Below are 12,721 nucleotides of genomic sequence, written 5' to 3' on the forward strand. Positions count from 1 at the left end.
AACGAGGATCAAAGGCTTGGTATGCTTCTGACGGTTAAACACAGACACACGATACTTCACAACCTGACAATGAAACACAAGGGGTTTAAATACACAAACTTATCAAAGGGCATAACACAGAACAGCTGAGACATTAGGAAAGAACCAACAACATTCAGTGTTGGGTAAGTTACTCAAAAAAAATTATCCACTGCAGATTACTAATTACTACTTTAAAATTGGAATTTGATTACTTTAGAGATTACCGCATGTCAAAAGTAATCAGATTACTACAACCCCAACTCCAAAACAGTTGGGACAATAGAACATAGAAAACATATCAAATGTTTAAACTGAGTCAACGTAACATTTTAAGAAAACAAATAAGGTGATTTTAAATTTGATGGCCGCAACATGTCTCAAAAAAGTTGGGACGGGGACAACAGAAGGCGGAAGAAGTAAGCGTTACTAAAAAGAAACAGCTGGAAGAACATTTTTTATAACTAATTAGGTTCATTGGCAACAGGTCAGGTCATACACAGTGACTGTGTATAAAAAGAGTATCTTAGAGAGGCGGAGTCTTTCAGAAGTAAAGATGGGATGGAATCTGGATGGAAGCGTATGTTGCTCTAAAGCTTGTATATACCTTTCAGCATTGATAAAGTTACCCCCAGGTACCTTTAAAAAGATCAAAATTATTACGGGTGTCAAATCACTGCACCTTTAACTTCACCTTCGGCATGTTTAGTGTGAAGGAATACTGCACCATTTTTGGACAGAGGATTTTGATTCTTACTCAGAATGAAGGACCTGTATTGGCTTGCTCAATATTTATAGGATTTGGTCAAAAGTATTTAACCTCTCAAAGTGTGTTTTGAGGTCTTGTGCCACAGTAATAGTGATATTATTATATAATATTATGAAATAAATAGGCTGCATAAATATTTAGCATCTTGCACTTCCAGGGGGTTCGATTCCCATCTCACGATTCCCATGTGTGTGTGTGTGGAATATGCATGTTCTCCCCATGCTTTGTCGGTTTCTTCGGTTTACTCCTGTTTCCTCCCCCGGTCCAAAGACACATGTGGTAGGTTGACTGGCATTTCAATACTGTCTGTAGTGTGTGAATGTGTGTGATTGTACCGTGTGATGGGTTGGCACCCGTCTTGTGCCCCGAGTTCCCTGGGATGGGCTCTAGGCTCCACTGCAACCCTGTGTAGGATAACTGGTATGGATGGATGGATTGATGGATGGATGGGTGGGTGGATGGATGAATGGATGGATCGGTGGGTGTATTGATGGATGGGTGGATGGATGGACTGATGGATGGGTGAATGGATTGATGGATGGATTGATGGATGGGTGGGTGGGTGGGTGTATTGATGGATGGGTGGATGGATGGTTGGGTGGATGGATGGATTGATGGATAGGTGGATGGATGGATTGATGGATGGGTGAATGGATTGATGGATGGGTGGATGGGTGGATGGATGGATTGATGGATGGGTGGATGGATGGATTGATGGATGGATGGGTGGATGGGTGAATGGATGGATGGATGGATGGGTGGATGGATGGATGAATATTATTTCCATCCAAGAAATATATTTGAATCCCACTGGGAGGCGCTGTTGCTCCAGAAGGCAGAATGCTGCCTTTTCTGAGCGCCTTTGCTAAACGCGTCAACAGGCAAACGGGAGCGTGTGTTCATGCGTGCACACCTTACTATACACACCTCAACAAGCGCTCTTTCACCTGACTCCTCTCCTCTCACTATATGGACTAGGAGCTTTCAGACAAGTGAATGGCAGGAGATAAAAATGCAGCGTTTATGGAGTTGTATTACTGAGGGACACAGTGCCTGGGTGAGTAAAGTTCTCAGTGCTGAAGGCACTTTTACTGAATTACATTACGCGCCGTGGAGCAGGATACTGATGCCTGAGATTCATGCAGAAGTGGCTTTCTTTAATGCTCTTGTGCACCAGTTTCCAAACTGGGTGAAATATTTCCTGGAATGTAAAGTGTCCTTTAAAGCTAGCTTACTGTTCCAAATGAATGCAACATTATATTATCCATGCCGCAAAATTTGCGCCAGACGTGCGTCACGTCGTCATTTTAAATGATGGGACAATGTAAAATTGTATTCTATATAAATAAAAATGAGGCTCGTCTATGCATGTTATCATTCACAAATATGGTGCTTATTTGTTTCCCCAAAAGTTCAATAGGCAAATAGAATAAAACAGTGAATTTGTGATTGCGGCTTTTTCTGTCATCAGTTTCTCTTTCAAAACAAACAAACAAACAAAACAAAACAAAAAAAACCCACAATTATTTCTCTAACTTTTGTTTTGAATCATGTGCAGTAGGTTACAAAATTCAAAGAACTTTTCAAACCAATTAAAACATTGTGGTCAAGTTTGTATAGTTTGTATATTCTGACACTTAATCTAATCAACAAACAAAGTTCTTATTTTATTTTGTTCTTCTGACATTAAGGCAGACTTTAAATTTTTTATTTATTTATTTATTTAAACATTCAAATTAACCATTAACCTTAAACACTACCCCCAAAAGCGTTCGCTGGTTATTGAACAAATGTGGTTTTGGTGATCTGACCACTATAGAAAAAATAGTTTCAGTGTTATTATTCGATGTAAATTTGTGTGTTATGAGTGTGTTATAGCAGGCTCTCCTCACAGAAAACTTTACCATACCAACTATTATACTTATACCACAAATCCACTTATTATTAGGGTTAGATTGTGTGCTGCAAGACCCTGTGAATAGTCGTTACTATAGAAACGATAATGCTTTCGAATGAGCGCGTTAATATAAACCTGTGACTAGTGTCAGAGCTGCTGTTACAGAAAATTAATCAACACCTTCTGATCAATCAGAATCCAGAATCCGGCGCTGTGCTATAACCTATACATTTATTCAGTGCTTTAGGCAACACCACAAGCTAAAACTCCTTACAGTGTCGTTAAATTTCATTTACTTCATCACTGTCCTGACGGTTCATGCACATGTGATGAGCTGGTCATTATTTTGCGTGCACATTGTTAAAACTGTTATTTTCTAAGAATTGGTGTTCTTTAATAAACCGTTACAGCATGTACAGTTTGATCTGGTATAAATCTGTGGCTTACTGGAGTAAACTGTGTGTGTGTGTGTGTGTGTGTGCGTGCTGCTTAGTGAAGCCTCCCTTATTGCGTGTAAGATGAAATTTCTGAATTTTTGCACATTTTGTGCTTGAATTTCTATTTATGGCCTGATAAACACAGCAGTTCGAATCAATAATTCAGCCCGAAAGTGTAGCGTACACACTGTCTCCTTTGTCCCAAATGCAGTCGATCAGCTGAGACATGTTTGGTGTGTGAAGTTTACTTCTGTAGTTTTGCACTGGAACTATGATGCTAATAAGGGAAGGTTATGTCTACCACATTTAGCGTTGGCAGATCTGTTGTCGATGTGGTTTCTGACTCTGTATGACACACTGTGGCATTTCGCCACATCCAGTGGCGTAGCCAGGAATTCATTTTAGGAGGAATGAGAAAATATACACTGCATAAATCACTGCATGATTTATACAGTTATATAGATAAGTGTGACACGCTCAGGAATTTTGAATGGATTCCAGAAAGTAGAAGGAGCAGTGATGGCACAAGTTTACTATTTAATCGTTTACGGTACCATCTACTGCCAACCAATCTTGCCAAATTTAATAGTGTTATCATAAAATACCTTTACGATAGTTTTAATGAAAATGATTAAAATAACATGGTAGTAATAGAGGGAAAGATAAGTTTATCTTATAAAATCAGATTCATTCTTTTTTCCTGCTTTTCTGTTTGACTGAGTGGAGCTACCTGGCTAGTAGCGTTCAAACAGAAATGCATAATTCAATCCAATTCAATTCTGTTTTATTTGTATAGCGGTTTTAATAATGGACATTGTCCCAAAGCAGCTTTACAGAAATATGTACATTCAGGATATAGATTTTAAATGTATGAATTTATCCCTAATGAGCAAGCCGGAGGCGACGATGGCAAGGAAAAACTCCCTGAGACGACATGAGGAAGAAACCTTGAGAGGAACCAGACTCAAAACGGATAGTGTGATTATTAATAAGTAACTCCCTTCTATCAATGTGCTAATACTACATGGTCAAATAGTGCAATTGTGTAACCAGGAAAATTCATTACAGTTTCTACATGAAGTCTGTTTTGCTGAACTTCTCCCCAGTTCACTGATGGAGACTCGAGTGCAAAACTGTTTGTGGCATTTGTGGCAATCCTAGCCATCATAGCATAACTGTTGATATGAATTGAGGTCCAAAGCCATCTTATGGTTTTTAAGTGGTCCCATCCTCAGCAATCTCAATGATATTTAGGCTGTACCATGTGGGGCCATCCTTAGCAGCAGCATTTGATTTCCAATTGATGAGAACGCCAACCAGAAGTTGGATCCATCAGGATGGATCATGCAGGTGTGTAGAGCAGAAGGGGTCAGGATCACTGGTAGCTCAGGAGTGTCGTGTGTAGCTTGACAGAAAGAGAGAGGGAGAGAGAGGGAAAGAGAGGGAGAGATTATTAGGTATGGTTATTGTCCCGTAATGGTAAAGAGCTATGTACTTTGCGTGAGTGCAAGCACGGACTCCGGCAAGACTAGCTATGACAGAATAACTAAAAGGGAAAGCCAGAAAGTAACATAGACATGAGGGCGACCTGGGACATATGGACATATGGAGCCCCTCCACCATCAACAAAGGGGGGGTTTTGGCTGGGGGGGCGACAGCATCCAAACATCCCAGTTCACCACAACACTATATGCCTGTGAGCTGTCTAGATCTGCTCCTTTACCTAAGAAAAAAACTATTCCCAAAAAGCTTGACTAAACAAATAGGTTTCCAGCATGGACTTAACACTGAATCCCAAACACTAATGGGAAGGCTGTTCCATAACTGTGGGGCTTTGTAAGAGAAAGCTCTTCCCCCTGCTGTAGCCTTCACTATTCAATGTACCAACAAATAGCCTGCACCTTTTGATCGAAGTAGGCATGGAGGATCATAAAAGACCCAAAGTTTGCTCACGTAGTAGGCTAGTAGTAGGTCATTTACCACTTTAACCAGCGCTGTCTCTGTGCTATGATGAGGCCTAAATCCTGACTGAAACATTTCATGAATGTTATTCCTATGTAGGTACAAGCATATATGCTGTGCTACAACTTTTTCTAAGATCTTGGAGATAAAGCGGAGATTTGATATTGGCCTCTGGCTGAAGAATTGACAGGGATCAAGGTCAGGTTTTTTTTTTTTTAATCAGAGGTTTAACAACTGCTAGTTAAAATGATTTAGGTACCTAGTTAGTGCTAAGGGAAGAATTGATTATTTTTAGAAGCGGTTGGATTACTTCTGGAATAATCTATTTAAAGAACTATGTAAGTTAGGAATCTAGTGTACAAGTTAAATTAAATTAAACAAGTTTCTGTGGTGGTTATATTCCTAGTTAATTTTGCTACAGGATTGAATAAGAATCCAGGATTATTTTTGTTATCTTCAATTAAGGTGGAGAGATTTTCTATAGTTCAGGAGGCTCTCCTTCCATGCTATTTGAAATACTACCAATTTGGCTTGACGCCATTTACGTTCTAATTGTCGAGTGGTCTGTTTTAAACTGGGTGTGTGATCGTTATACCAGGGTGCTAGCTTTTTCTTTCCAAATATTTTTTCTTTTAAATGGAGTTACCTCATCTAGCGTCTAGCGGAACGTGGACTCTAAGCATTCAGTCACCTGATCAGGTTATGGATTTAAAACAGAAGTGGGCATCGCTGGAACTGGAAAATTTCTCCTTTCAATTATTATTATTTCTAATGAATTTATTTGGTTCTATTTCCAAAGCTATAAACAAAACAGTATTACAATTTAAACCACTACGACCCTGACCAGACCGTTACCAAGGATAAATGAATCACCAAATGCTGTATGTTAGTATTCATGTTAATGTTTATTAATAAAAACATATTCATCATTGTTCGTCCCATGAAGTTCATGACTGACTGCTTGCTCATGCCCACAGGGAAGTAAGACCGCTCACACACGCTACTTTTTTTGTTGCATCCATCCTATGGGATCCCAGTCCTGATGCACACTTCTACCCAGATGGGCTACATTTGTACTTCACTCTTGTTCAAAAATTCCTGATACTTGTTGTCGTGCCAGTAATGCACATCCGGCCGAGCTCCAAGCTCGACTAGAGGAACTGGAAAGAGTTTGTTTAAAAGTCAAATTGCTAAATCTTCATATCTCTCTTTTCTGTTTCAATTCTTTTAAATGTGAATGCAGCGCAAATGCAGCCTTCAGTTTGTCTGGTGAAAAAAAGGGGCTGTGTGGGAAGGTGTTAAAATTAATAATCAGAGCATTTGTCACTGGGAGAATTTTTCCTCATGTGTTTGCATCACATTAATCTGTTATGGCCATGCTGTGGGTTCTGTTGCAGAAAATGCTCATGTCTGTCCATATTGAAGCGAGAAGGAAAATATGATGATCAGTCATGAAAATATTTTTTATATTTAATAGTATTTATTTTTACCGTGGTCCCTGTGCTTCAGTGAGTTATTGCAGCCTGAGATTAAACTCGATCCTATTAATTGGTTCCATGGATGAATTGTTATTTATCACTTTGACTTATTTCCCCACACAGCTGTTTATTCTGGAGGCGAAGAGTCCATGTCCCGGAGCAAGTACCGAGATGCCAAGATCTTTTAGGCTATTATTGCATCTTGATCTGGCGCTGATGAGTAACTGAGATGACACACCTGCCGTCTCGCTAAATTATTGATATGTTCTTGCAGTTTCATGCTAGTTTGTCACCTTGCCAAATAAATAATGCAGCAGTAATTAATAGATTACTGTAAGAATGTGAGGGATTTTTGTTTAGTCCCAGTTAATACAAAATCATTCCATGTGTTAGACTAAACATCCAATTTAAACAATGGTTAAAAATGAAGCTATTTATATAAGTGGTGGACATGACGCACTTTTTATAATATCCTGATAAATTATGCTATGATAAGTAAGAAATAAAGCAGTGCTGCTATAGGAGAATAACCAATGACCGGTGACTATTAGTTACTGTTGAGTAAGTTGATTATTTTCTGAAAAGTGTTTTATTTCTCTTATACCACAGCGATTTTTCAACAATGAATCGTTTTTAATAATTAAAGAATGACACATCGTACTCTTTTACATAATTATAATTATGATTAATGTTTTGGAACGTCCGCGAAATAGTTTACTTCCTGTTATCACTTACGTTTCAACAGCTATAGAATATATTGTTACAAAGTAAATGTACTATGCAAATCACAGAAGCAATCATTGTATGCATGTTTATGATCACTGCCAAGGGTGAGTGTGTTTCTACTTTAAAATCCACTCCTTGCTGTCCCCTTCTCCTTGTGTGAAGAAAATGTTAGGCACTTCCCAGTTTTGAGGCGAAGTTGACCAGGGCATGGTAAAAAGAGTACTGAAACGGGGGTTGTGTTATACACAGTGTTTCCCTGGTTTTCATCCATCATCTGGGTGTAAATAGTGCACTACATCGAAAGTCCTTCTAGTAAAGTCTGTCCACTTTGCAGCCTTGTTGCAAACACATTCAGGCAGTTCTTTTCAGTCATAAAACCCCTGACTCATATCTATTTGAATGGGGAGAGACCCATAAATCTGAAATGGATCGACAAGAATGGTGTTTCTAACACGGATTTGAAATAGCTGTTAAAATCTCACAAAAATTGCTAAATAATGTGCAGTCTTTGGCTCAAATAACACGTTTTTTTCTCTGGCTATTGCGTATGTTCTGTCTCCATAACAAATGGAGGAAAGCATCCTATATCTGCACAATGCATCTGTCAGCAATGCTTTGTTATTATTTTGGTGGGACAAGATGGCATTAATAATGACAGTCTATCAGCTTGTTTTGAGCAGTTTTAGACGTACTTTGTTCAGTTGCGTTCTCTAGAACAGGCATGTTTCTCATCAAAGAGGTAATAAAATTCAGCAAAACGTCTTAAAAACCACACAAAACACCTGAAACTAGCAAACAACAACAACAACAATAACAACAAACCCTTATTATTCCCAGCCTTTGCTAGTCGTAGGCAACATGGTACACACACATTTTTGATACATGGATATTATCCTCCCCATACTCCCCCTTGGCCTTTTCCAGTCACTGCAATAACTTTTCCAGTTGACATTTGTTAGATTTAAATCCAATCATTTGCTATAAAACAAGATGTTATCATTAACTGTTCCATAGTTAAGAGACAAATCCAAACAATTGTCTCAAATGATTCCTCAGACCAGTCATATACAGTAGCATGGTCCAATTACAGATTCTACCTGCAATTACACTATACGACCAGACTGGTTTGTAGACACCTGGCCATCCCACCCATATGTGGGTCTTCCCGAGACTGTTGCCACAAAGCTGAAAGCACACAATTGTATAGGATGCCTTGACTGCGATTAAGAGGCCCAAACATGTTCCAGTATGACAATGTCCCTGTGAGCTCCATGAAGATATGATTTTCTACGGTTGGAGGGGAAGAACAACTGAAGAACTCCCACACAGCTACACTCTAAAATCTACTAGAAAGCCTTCCCAGAAGAGTGGAGGTGATTATAATAGCAAATGTAATATGATGTAGTTTTTGCCGTACTGCTTAACTCATACTCTTAGTCCTACCTTGTTGGTTTATCCTTTTATGTTTCTGTGTGTTTTTGACACCTGCACTTCTTTTCCTTCTTTCCTTGCCAGGTGAGAGTAAAAGCATGTTTATGGTTTTTGTGTGCTGTGATGGACGTGTGCCCATTTGCGCTCCAGCCTCATGCGAGAAAGAAAGACTCAGGAAATAGTCTTGCTTGGAATTGGCTGCATGTCTCCAAATGCATTTCCAGGGACTATTGATCTGGTTCCAGCAAACCCCCCATTTTTTTTTCAAGTCAGTCAGTTGTTTCCTATGCTGTTAAACCACACTTGACCCTTTTAGTGTGGACATGAATAGGAGGCGGCATGGTGCCGCAGCAGGTAGCATCAGTGGCTTATAGCTCTGGGGTTTGTTCTTGAGCTTGGGTAACTGTCTATGCTACGTTTCACATGTTCTTCCCATGTCCATGTAGGTTTATTCTGAGTAATCTTTCCCAAATATAGAGTTTTGAGGATTTTTTAAAAAAAATCCATCTTCATGTAGAATCATCCAGCAAAATCATGAAGAACTCTCTTCATTCTCTTCATCTCTATTAGTATACACAAAAATGTTTCTATTAGTTTTTTAGTGTGTTGCAAAAATCACTATTGTTTGAGGACCGAGGTAGAAAGCTAACTCCATTTCTGGCATTTGACAGACACCCTTATCCAGAGCAACTTACATTTATTTCATTTATACATCTGAGCAGTTGAGGGTTAAGGGCCTTGCTCAAGGGCCCAACAGTGGTGGATTGGCAGTGCTGGGGTGGAACGCACAACCGTCCGATCAGTAGTCCAACATATTAACCACTGAGCTACAACTGCCCAACTCTGTTAAACTCATATGGTTCAGCCATTTTGATAGCTTGTTAGCTTTTATGTTAAACAAGAAAGTGTATGCATATGTAGCAACAGGAGAGAGAGTATGCTAACCATCCCACCCAACAGGCAAGGCCAGTTTTACTCTCTCGGCGATGGGTGGTGTCAGGATTCTAACTCACAACCTACAGACGATAGGGCAAATGCTGCTAAAATCATCTCTGCTATAAATATTTAGTATTTCTCATAAAATGCATGTACCCACTAGTTTTCTCAGTCTTTTGTATTGGTCATTTGTCAGTTATTATTAGAGTTAAAATATCATGTGGTCTGACCATTAGTGCAATTCTGAAAACTTGTTAAAAATTCCTAAATCCTTTCATATTTTTACTTCGCAAAATTTGGCCTCATTTCAAAAGTGTTTTGAACTTCTGACAACAAGACTGTGTACACGAAAGTAATCGTTTTAATGAAAGTTGTTCATTGGACAAAATATCATCTAGTGTGACCAATGATGAAGAAAAGACCATTTTGTGACTTCTATGTTGAAAACAATCCAATGAAAAGTGACATCATAGAGCAGCATGCCAAGGATCTTTGGAAACATCTAGAAGATTTGTAAGAAACCTACACCTTTTTAGGTACTGCTTTGTAGATGCCACATATAGCTGTCATGTTGTATGATCTCAACAAAACAATCAAATTTTATCTGTAAATCTATAACTTATCACAAATTTTATAATGGACTTTGGTGAGAAGAAGCCCTGTTTTGCTTCAGTGGTCAATTCTGTGCCTATTAAATTAGAAAACTTGAAAATAGCATGCGGTGTGGCCAAAAATCATGTGGTGTAACCTCTGTCTGTTTGTATTCCATTGGCTTTTTCTTTCACAGTTTCTGATTTATGTACATATGGGTCTTTATTACAGTTTAATTAGGAACAGGTTTTCCTGCGTAGTAAAAGAAAAAAAAAACAAACTACATGCCACATGCAGTGGATTAACTCTCACTTTAATGCAAGAGCTGATTATCTTGCTAGAATAAAAGAAAGTTTGAAGTATTTTAAAAAAGAAAACTATTACCAAAATATGACGTTAACATCGCCCTATTATTTCTATTTAGCTGATTAGGAGAATTCATTTAGCATGTTCAAAGTGCCCATATTTTACATTTCCCCCTAACCTCCATTTAAAATGCTATAATGTCTGGTTTCATGTAAGAAAAACAGCCATAATTAATTTTTATGTGGCCATTTTTCGGTCTTTCCCAGCCGTAGAAGTCATTAGTCAACAAATTGCTGTTTTAGTAGTTTGTATTTTTTTTTTTTTTCGTATATGGACTGTATGGATTGGGTCTGAAGGTGGGGCTGATGAACCTTCTTTCTTTCTTCTCATCATTTTATGTGACCACGTATTGTGTTACATAACCAATATCTGCAGTAATTATTAAAATTCAAAATCAATCATCTGGGTTCTGTGACTGAATCTTAATCAGTAATACAGTGTGCTCAAGTGGATACTAGTCTTGTGATTTTTTATTCGTTTTACGGGTTTAAAAAACAAGCATGTAAAGTGTATGAAGTGTCACATAGGTGTTCACATCTGGTGAAGGTCATAGCATCTGAATGAAATCATTTTCATCTGCATCAAACCAGCAAAGAAGTGACAAATTTAACCAATACATTATATCCAGTGGTATTATTATTATTATTATTATTATTATTATTATTATTATTATTCTTAGCAGTAGTAGTAGTAGTAGTAGTAATAGTAATAATAATAAGAATAATAAGAAGTAGAAGTTGCTGTGGATAAGGGTGTCTGTTAAATGCTATAAATGTAAGCAATATTGTGGCAAATTATTACACACATTAAATTATCCCAAATGCACATGTGTAATACATAAAGGGGATTACTGCATTAGTGATTTATTTATTTATTTATTTATTTTTTTCTTTCGTGTTTTAGGCCCATAATGCTCAAGTGGTTTCATGCTGGATTGACTAGCAAACACAGTAAACAGAAAAGTTGTAACCCTTCATTAAACAACAACAAAAACACTAAAGTTACAATTCTGTAATCTGTCTTTTTGTGTAATTTGTATGTTAGTTGGACAATGTCTGCACAATTTGTCACCTTTTAGCTTCTCCTAAAAAGACATATCAGGGAGAGAGAAAAAAAAGGACGATAGAGTAAATAATACAGCCTGTTCATGTTCATTACACCCACGCCTGAGTCCATAACACGACTGATGGCGACTGATGAGTCCATAACATGAAAACGGGCTAAAAGATATCAGCCCAAATGGAGCTCAACTCTAAGTGGGCGTGTCACTCTGTAATCACCTGACAAGACTGTCACCGATGAGTCTGCATGAATCGACAGCACCGGGCTTGTTACAGTTATTCCACCGCATTGCTTCATATCATTCTGTGTCTTTTCTCTTATGGTGCTGTTGGACTCGGGTTTAAAAGATTATCCCAAATAATCCTCTTTAAAACATGTGTTAACAGCAAATAAGATGATGATGATGCGGATGCTGAACATGGAACCTTATATTGATTCTTTTTTTCTTTTTTTTTTTTTTAAAAGACATGGGAGGAGATTTTTTTCTTCTTTTTAGTCATTTTTAGAGGCATATTTTGTTATCTTTATATTATAATGCCTTTATCTCATTGCAGTGTTGATGTCTGGATTCTGATTGGTCAGAAGGTGTTTTCTCTCATAGCAGTGCAACTGCCAGTAGTGCAAGTGCAGACCACAGGTTTATATTAATGCCGTTGTTCTAACAGCGCATATATGTCACGACAGGGAATGCGAGTAGGATGCAAGTGCAGATTTAAGTGAAATAAAACAAAAGTATGAACACAAATGATTAAACACATAGACTGTGGAATCTAGGCAGAGAAACGAGAAATAAGGCAAATGTAAGACAACCAGTGTAGTGCAAACTGTGGCTATAAATACCCGTAAGTGCTCGTTAACATGAATGAAGTTCAGGTGCAGGAGGTCATGTGACATGATGGCATGGTGCAGTGGCTGCTGGGAACTGTCCAGAGTTCCTTCTCTGATGTTACATGACAGTACACAAGGACTTGTACGGTGGGCACACCATGTAATAATATACATAATGATAAGCAGTTTACAAAATGTTATTTAAAAAAAGAAAACCATA

At 38.1% G+C, this 12,721-nt stretch overlaps 1 protein-coding gene across 1 annotated transcript in view; it reads left to right on the plus strand.

The window, feature by feature from the left end:
- Positions 1 to 1,656: 1,656 nt before the first annotated feature.
- si:dkey-247m21.3 (5-hydroxytryptamine receptor 4) overlaps positions 1,657 to 12,721 on the plus strand; it is a 50,560-nt gene continuing 39,495 nt past the window's right edge. Inside the window, exon 1 of the mRNA XM_053687900.1 lies at positions 1,657 to 1,844. The gene's annotated coding sequence lies outside the window, so the exon portion shown is untranslated. The remainder of the gene's footprint in view (positions 1,845 to 12,721) is intronic.

This window comes from Ictalurus punctatus, chromosome 18 (assembly GCF_001660625.3).
Source record: "Ictalurus punctatus breed USDA103 chromosome 18, Coco_2.0, whole genome shotgun sequence".
Lineage (NCBI taxonomy): Eukaryota > Metazoa > Chordata > Actinopteri > Siluriformes > Ictaluridae > Ictalurus > Ictalurus punctatus.